The sequence below is a fragment of the Sturnus vulgaris genome, chromosome 3, assembly GCF_052056855.1.
Source record: "Sturnus vulgaris isolate bStuVul1 chromosome 3, bStuVul1.hap1, whole genome shotgun sequence".
Taxonomy (NCBI): Eukaryota; Metazoa; Chordata; class Aves; order Passeriformes; family Sturnidae; genus Sturnus; species Sturnus vulgaris.
The window spans coordinates 24,581,957-24,591,127 of NC_142245.1; the positions used below are offsets into that span (position 1 = coordinate 24,581,957).

General features: G+C 40.1%; 1 long non-coding RNA gene across 1 annotated transcript; it reads left to right on the top strand.

Moving 5' to 3' along the window:
- The first annotated feature begins 299 nt into the window (after positions 1-299).
- LOC148224231 (uncharacterized) lies at positions 300-8,499 on the top strand. Its single transcript, XR_015802842.1, has 3 exons — positions 300-695; positions 799-966; positions 8,373-8,499. It is a non-coding gene; the product is annotated as an uncharacterized LOC148224231 (long non-coding RNA).
- The last annotated feature ends 672 nt before the right edge of the window (positions 8,500-9,171 follow it).

Consider the following 9,171-nt stretch of genomic DNA (forward strand, 5'->3'; position numbering starts at 1 on the left):
TCAAAAGGAGAAGCATTGGAAGGAGAGGTGAAATAATGCAAATCAGTGGTGCAGCAGTTCAGGAATCAGAAGAGTGGCAGATGGATTAATTCTTTATTTGTCTAGTGATCTAAAAGGGGAGTTTTCCATAAAGGCATGGGTTTTTATGGCCCTTGTTATACACAGGTACTGTGGGAGCAGCCAATAGATTTGTTTTTAGCTGGGTGCTAAAAGGAGGAGTTAATACTTGGCCTTTTGTATTTTTGCCTTCCCCTAAACACTGGGAGTTTTACCATGTGCTTCCCTTGGCAGGTAGCTATCTCAGGAACCTGGTGCCTCCCAAAGATCTGAATGGAGCTTCTCTGAACTTGCCAACTTGTCTGAAGTTATCATTTACTGAGCATTTGACAAAATCAGCGATGTTCAAGTGAGGGACACTAGGACCCTGTGTCTTTGCTGCTCCCTGAGTGAAATGAGACTCATCTGTGAAGCAGGTGAAGGAGGTTTGTTGTACATTTTTCCTCTACTCTTCTGACACTGTTTCTGATAAAGCCAGATCTAAATTCACCCCAGGAGTACTCCAAAGATGAGTTCTATTTGGTCCAGTGAATTTGTCACTTAAAGGCTAAAAGAAGACATACATGTTACAGAAATGTTACCTGTGACTGACTGAAGAATAAAAGGAATTCATCCTCCCCCAGAGAATCACAGAATGGGTAAGGTTGGAAGGGATCTCAGTGGGTCATCTGGTCCTCCCTGCTCAAGCAGGGTCACCCTAATGCACAGTATGCAAAACTGCATCCAAATTTATCTTTTCAGGGGTCTGGCTGAAGCAAATGGACAGCCTGGCATAAATCTTAAAGGTATTTTCTTCCTCTCCTCTCCACGAAGCTGAATCCTGCCATGTGTTTCCCTGCCTGTCTCCCCACCATCGTGCTGCTGTGACTCACAGAGAATTGTCACTGTCACACGAACAGGAGTGACCTGGTAAGGACCAGTGTGGTGGAGGAGAAATGCACTGGCAGACAGGGAAGGAGAAGGGTAGCATCAGCACAATATCCAAGGAACTGATGCCTTTTTCAGAGCTGTGCTTATCCCTGCTCTCAAAGCAAGCCTTTCACAGTGCTTCCCTCACCTGCAAGCCTTGCAAAGCCCAGCCTCTGGTGGGCTGCCTCCCTTTGCATCAGTCCCCACGTTACCACACAGCCACTGCTGTCTGTGTGGTCTCTGGAATTCACACGGCTTGGTGGCAACCAGTAGGGAGGGAAAATAACGTGTTCTATTTATTTAGAGTCAAGCACAGTTTAAAGTCCATTCTAAATAAATAAAAACTCTTAGCCAGATTTATATAAATAAAAAAGCAGATTTTCCCCTCTCTTTTGGCTGCTGTTGAACAGCATCAGTTTCAAGACCACACAAGGAGCTGTGTCGACAGCTCAGAAATGTGCAGGAGAGGCAGAGGTAGGAGGGGTTGGAAGGACCTTGATAACTTGCTTTGGGCTTCTAATGCATGGAGGCTCTCTGTGGATATTAAGGAGTAGCCCTGACACTGGGACGAGTTAAAATGTTAGAAGAAAACGGAATATCTTATGTCTTTAACAGAAAAATATTTCTATAAAAGACCAGTTTTTCTTCAGATGGTTCATCCGCTCTACTGAGGCATCTATGCAAATGGCAGGATTAGTTAGCACAGGTGAGCACTACTTTCTCTGTCTCTTAGTTTAGCTTAGAGGTGACAGAGCCCTCATAAAAAGCTGTGATTTGAGGAAGAAACATTTTATTCTTAGGAGACTGATCACATTGGGCTTTTGGGGCTTGGGTCTGTATTACACAAAAATTCCCAGTTTCCATCAAATTGTTCTCCCACACAGGTGCTGACAGTGTTGTCTCTCCTGTTACAACCAAAACCGAGGGAAACTCCAAGCATGGTTGCATTTTCTTGGGAATGAAATGTATTATGTCTGCAGAAGGTTTCAGATCTCTCCTCACTTGCAGACCTGCCAAGATATCAGGAAGGGTGACAAGCAGCTGCTGTGTTGAGCACCTGGGTTTTGTTACTCCAGATGAGGGATTATAACATGCCTTAAATAGTTATCTGCTATAAATGGGTTCTCCTTGAGGCAGCATTTACTCACGGATGAGGATGGGTTGGAGAACATGATTTCTGCTGGTTGCAAGATTAGGCTGAGAACAAAAAAGAGCCCAATTAATGATTGTTATTTTTGTGACTGGTCAGAGGCCACTACAATTCTGACAAAGAAAATCAAAGAAACACTCTTGCAAAGCAGAGCTTTTCTCACAGTTCATTACCTCTTTCATATTCTGAACTTCCTTGTGCTGGCGGACAAAATGACCAACAGATGTTAGTCACATTGAGGAAAAAATTTCAAAGAATAATTTTTTAAACATGTCCTTTTATAGCTTACTTTACCCACTTTATATATTGTATTTAAAGTTATGTATGGTCATATATGCCACAATACTTTGGGTTGTCTTGTTTTGTTAGTAAAACATCAGCTCACTTTTCTCTTCCCACTTAACGACACAGCTGGGGTCGCAGCTTGTCAAAGGCAATGGTGTCAGAACTCCTAAACATCTTCCCTAAACCTTTATCCTGGAGGAAGTGAGTACATCTCTAGGCTGTACTGCTCTGTGGTACAGCTAGCAGTAAAATGACATTTTCTTTGCACAGATGAAGTCATGATACAACTTCTACTTCTGCCATGCCAACCTGCAGATGGTCGCTTCTTCTACCCGAGACCTCTGATACAGCAAATGCTCTTTGTGCCAGCCCACTCGAGCCACAGATATGGAGAGTTTCCCTCCTGGCCCAGGGAGTCTTCCTCCTTGAGAACACTCCTTGCCTCACTATTAAGAGCAGAAATTCAGAAAATGCTCCTTAGGAGTGATTATTCTATTTAGCTCTGATTATTTATATCAGTTAAGCAGCAATTCTCATAGTTCTTGGTGGCTCTGAAGGTATCCAAAGTGGGCACTTGGTGGTGGACTTGGCAGTGCTGGGCTGATGTTGGATCTTGATGATCTTAGAGTTCTTTTCCAGCCTAAATGATTCAGTGATTCTCTGATGTAGGAACACAGCGTGCAATAGGCTCACATTGCTTTCCCACATGAATTTCAGGGCCCCACAAGTTGTTCCATGCATAGGGGAGTGGATTCCGTTTTTATGTGTGCATATTATTATTTCAGGAAATTGTACTCTTTTTTGAAAACCTGAATGTAGGAGAGCTATGACAGATAGTGCAGAATACGTTCAAACCTGAATTATATTGATTTTTTTCCCCTTCTTTTAAAAAAAGTTATTGAATGCTTTCCACTATGAGTATATAACATCAGTGGTAATGGATTGTATGTGCAACAAACAGCTTTTTGTATTTATTAAATACCCCAGCCTTGCAATTTAACCAGCCATAAATTCATTTATTGCATTGCAAGCTGAGTTGCAATGCAGGATATCACTTACTTATCACAGTACTCTAAGTAATCACACCAGAGGTTATTCATTTTCACAACAGAGGATGAAAATTATTTATCTGATTTTTAACTTTCAATAGTAATATGAGATGTTTAAGCCTTATGTATAATTTTCTTGGTGATTTTAAATTATTTTCTAAAAATCATAGAACTGAGCAAGAAAGCAGGTGGTTCTACACCTTTTTTATTGGTGACTATAAAATATCATACTGTCTGGCAAGAATGGGCTCCTGGAGAAATTCTGTGCAATTTCACACAGAACAACAAATTTAAGTCTTGGGACTCTCAGAGAGATGGAGCTACTCTTCCATTTTAAATATTTTACTGGAATTCAGTGTAAGTGTTAGCTCTGAAGCATCAGAAAAATTTTAGGAACAAAAAAATAAAATCCTATGGGAGGCTGTGTTTTAGGAGAATAAACATAATTATGTGTGTGACTGTAGGCAGGCTAATCTGGGACTGATTCTGAACAAAAAAATTAAAATCTTCTTAGGACATATAATTAGCTAGAGATTAGAAAATAATTGCTGTCAATGAAGATTGTATTTAAGTCTAATTTCATATATTGTGGCCAACATTAAATGTGACGACCAACTGCTCACTTAATAAACTAAACTGAGATAATTAGTAGGAGATAAAAGCACTCCATATTGCAAGGATTAAAAATATTTTGTATCTATAAAAAGGTTATCATTATCACAAGAGTAAAAAAAGGTTTTTTGATCAGGAAATCAAAGTTATTGCTAAAATTAAAAAGTTATAAAAGTTATTGCTAAAAAAGTTATTTTGGTGTTTTGTTCTGGTAGGATCTTTTTGCAAACCAGAGGGGACTGTTTGATACAGGTGTGTTTGGAAGAACAGATATTTTATCACAGACAGATGTGAGCACAAAGGCCTGTATTTAAGAGGAAGAAGGCCCTCCATGGAAGGTTTCTGCATGCTAGGAATTGGTGATCCTGAAAGTTTTAGAGTTTTTTGTACTCACCTAATTTAACATGAGCTTTTAGGCCGCTTTTAGGAGCATGACTTCAATATGGTGTGGGCAGGTGGGAGAACACTGTAGAGGGTTGGAGAGCTGATTATTCTTATAGACAGAACTGACGAGCTCTTTATTAGAAAAGCAGGTTAATTTCTGGTATCTGTTAACAAAGAGGATCATAAACCAAGGAAATATGGGGAAAAAAATCCCAGGGATCCTCTAAAGGTCATAATAGAGATGTTTAAGACTTTCAAATACAGTGTATAATTTGCATATATAATACATAGTAGATACCAATATATATGATAATATTGATGTTGTAATGTATATATTATTACTGGTGTTATAACTTTATCTGTAAATAAATGAACATTTGTATAAACATCTGTATATGAGCCTGTGTGCTTGGGAGGTTTGTGGTAGCACACCTTCTTCTCAATTACAATAGCATCCATTTAAAAATCTCAGACACTTAAAAGAACAAATTCGTTCTATCAAGCTGTGAAATTCAGCTTGCTCTACCTCACATTATATTTCTGTGCTTAAAATGCAGCAGCACTTGGTGTGACTGGTACTGTGTACACAGCTCTAGCTCCAGACAAGCTTCACTGATCTCAGTTGCATAATGGACCGTAGGACTTGGCCCCCTAAAATTTAATATGTCAGTCCTAAAATAATTTTAAAAGGAATTTATGTGTCTTCTCCTCCTCCACACTGCCTGTAATCTGAGAGTGTCCATGTGGCTAAGAACACAGACTTGTCTTCTCTAAATTGAAGACGTTCTGCTCATACCACTGGAGAAACAAACTAAAAAATAAGGCAACCAGATGTTAAAAAATGTTGAAAGTTCCCTTTTTTTTTGGAAAGGTAGCTACGTTAAATAAACATTAAAATGCTATTTTTTCTGTATAACTATTCATTTTAATGTCACCCCAAGAGTTCATCCAAGGGCCTTTGGGTCACCTGGGAGAATGTACAGTATATTTTGGCTTCACAGCCTTCAACTTGCTACAAAGGGCTAATTCTTCCAATTAATGAAATAAATGTTGCTGATGTAGATGGATTGACAAATTAGTTCAAAGGCTAGTTTGTTGAGGCAGGTGGCAAGTCTGATGGAGCTAGAATGCATTAAGAGGCCTCCCCTGGCAGGAAAAGGAGCCCTTGGAAGAACAAGATACAGTGACCATTCACCTGGTGGTGTTTTTTCCATCCAAGCAGAACTGTGACAGAACTGGAGAGTGTGAAGACTTTTTGTCCCATGAAGATTTCAACAGGGCTTTTTGTTTAGGGCAAAAGAAACCCATTCAGACAAGATACTCAGACAAGCTGAGGTAGCTGTAGGTCTGGAAATCCCTGTTGGGCATATTGCAGTTTGATGTAGAAAAGCAAGTTAATTTATGGTGCCTGCTAAGAGAGGATCATAAACCTAGAAAATATGAGCAAATAATTCAAGGGAATGCTCTGAAGTTTATTGATGCTTGCTCTATGTTCAGATGCTGAAAACCAAACAGAGCAAGGAAGCTAAAGGGAGAATTTCGAGGCTATGAGTCTGTTTATGTGGGTAAAATACTCTTGGAAAGAACATGTTTTCCTTTTGAAAATGCATTCCTCTCTTCGAGACAGCATTCTGAAGTAGCTGCACTTTAATTCAGTTTGCAACAGTTTATGAGAGCAGATGCATTGCAGTGTTGATATTTCAGGGGTTGATCAGCTCCATGGATTAACGCATTGACATACTTCAGGAATGATGGAGGTGGGTTACTGCACACCTGAGACCCTCTGTAGGGCACATGGATGTCTGGCTGCAATTGCTGAGCTTTCCAGCTTTAGCTGACTAATGTGATAGCCTCTGTGTTCCCAGACAGGAAATAACACTCGCTGTCAGCTGTGCTGGATGTGGTGATGGAAGGCGTGTTCCTGCCTTCATACCTACACACATAAAAGGGCTCACAGGGGAAAGCTTGAGGCTCTCAGCTGCTGCCCATCAGGGGAACGTCACAGGGTGTAAGGTGATACAGGATGTTGCACACTGCAGTAATGTGCATCTACCACAAGTGGCTGGAAATGCACTACCTGATGTGCCCCAGTCAGAATTCCCACACCCCAGTGCTCAGCCAGCTCTGCCAGAGCAAAGAGGTGGATGCAGCAAACACAGGGATCCAGGCTGCTGCAGCTAAGCTGTTTTTCTTCCCCATGTATTCATTTGTTTGAGCCTGGTCAGCTCTCTATGGTCTGTGCTGTGCTAGGTACCAAAGATAAATGTCACAACTGGGCAGGGGGTGACCATCCCTGTGGTGGAATTAACGTTCATGGTCTTCAAGTCTAGCTCAGTGAGAAAAATAACTCCAAGTCAAGGAATTGAATTGCTTTGCTACTGTATGAGCTTTAATGTTAAATAGCTGTGGGAGTGGACATCTGTGCAGAATTAGCTAAACTCTCAAATCCTAACTGGACATTACTCCATGGGCAAATGCTGGACCTCAATCTATGTAGATAGGTGGATTTTTTCCTTTCTTCCTGTTTATGCTAGGGGAGCTTGTGGAGGCTGTTTTATTTTGCATCACTTGGAGCTCCAATATGAGCTGTCAACCTGCAGAACACTGTAATATTATGGATAGCCAGCTGTTCACTGAGCTCCAGAAGGCTGAATCACCTCTTCTTAAAATATCAGTTTGCATTGTTAGGGAAATTTGACTTTTCTAAAGAAAAAGGTCAGGAATGCATGTAAGAAACTTGCTTATCATTTATGTTCTGGTAGCAGCTTAGTCATAAAAACAATTGTATTTGCAGTGCACTTGGATAACCTCTTATACAGTATTGTTTAGAGAGCCCAGGAGAGAAATCTATGCAACATGCCAATGCAAGAATTTTGTTATCCCTTCTCTTAGGAGAAAAGTAAGCAAAGAAAATAATTTGCTGTTTTGAGATGAATCTATTTACCTTCCAAGAATTATCTATCAGAGATTGATTACCATCATTAGCCTGTCTGCTGCTGCAGAGTGTTTGCTTTGTTTCTTAAAGAGAAAACAAAATGTGGTGGTATATCTCAAACACATGAGACATGAAGGGTATGGACTGGAATTAAAAAGACTGCTTTTCTGGGCTGAATTTATAGATAGATGTTAAGAAAGCAGCCAACAAGGCACATTCACCAGAGAAGTTTGTGTGCTTAATAGTCTTTTTTTTTTTTGCCGCTTTTATTTTTTGTTTTAAAAATTTTTAGACTGAATAAAACACAATCCCATTTTTCCAGCCATGCTGTGTCTACAGATTGCTCCAGAATTTCTGTGCCTTCACCCTTATTTCTCTCTCTCCCTTTTTTCTTTTTCTCCATCCAAACGCTTCCAAGAGTAAAAAGGATAGTTGCTGGGATGTGATGAAGGCTCTGAAAGGAAAAAATAAATTAACATCAAATGGGCTTCTCTTCTTCCCACTCTGCATACAGGAAGTCTTAAGGAGACCACAGGATGCTATCAGTGCTGCCTCCCAACACATTCTGTATCCCAAGAACCCTTCCTATTCCTCTGCAATCTCCAATCATTTCACTTTAAATAGAATTCCTAATTTGGTATTTCTTGTGTGAAATAATTGGTGGTGGTCTCTGGAAGGTGCAAATTGTTGAATTCCCTCAGTTCCTCTTAAAGTCTGAAAGAACTGGGATTGTAAGATGATTTTTGGAGGCTATTTAAGAACAGCCTACTTTAACTAATATCCAATGGATTCATACCTTGGCACCTGCTGTTTTATCCTATTAAACAAACTGGTATATGCTTGCTGGCAGCTTTCTTGCCAAGGGTACCCTACTGATGTGGTTTCTATCTGGCCTACATAATAAAGAAGGAGTGTCAGTAAAATGTCAGCACAAACTGCATTGTCATATCAGTGAATATTCTTCAGCAAATTAGAGGCTTACATTTCTCAGTTCAGGCAGCTGAGATGAGGACTAACATGTGGAAGAATACTCTCCTGGACAGGGCAGGAAGCTACCCCTGGCTGGAGCTGTCTTGTGTGTCCTCCCTCATCTTCACCAGAGACCTCTGACATACCTGCCCAGCTGACAAAAAGGTGAGTGTAAAGTTCAGTGTGCAAAGATGGGATTTCTTTCTGAACTTTGAAAGGCCAACTTGTTTTGCTGTGATTAACAAGGAAAGAAACTCCTGATGCTTGTGGCTGAGAGAATAGAGGGATAGCACTTTAGCTCCATGGTGCTGTTTGTAGCTTTTCTTTGTCCTGTACAAGAGAAAATATCTGTGTTTAGATCTCACTGAAAGCAGCCAGAAAACTCTTGTCACTATATCATATTAGCTTTCATCTGGTGTACTTGATTATGTTATTTTTTTTTTGTTTATTACAGGCTCTCAATTTTCCTTCTTTGCTCTAAAAACTATACTCAGAATATTGAATCACTTTTCTCCGTATCAGTGAATCTGCTTATTGACATCCTGTTAGAGGCCTGTGCAAATAGTCTTCAAAAAGGAATAAATGAAAGACACCGGTGGAAAGCAAAGTTTGACCAGAGGGCAAAGTTCTGTCAAAAACACTTTATCTTTCTTTGTTACTGAGACATGACCAGATGTTTGTTTATAACAAAATGCCTGCATTGGGATTTTTCAAAGCCCAGATGAGGAAAACTGTATCTAATTGCTTCTAGGAGTGCAGTCATGTCTTAGCTGCAACCTGGGTCGATGTGTCCTCAAATCCTGTATCTGGAGATTCTGGGA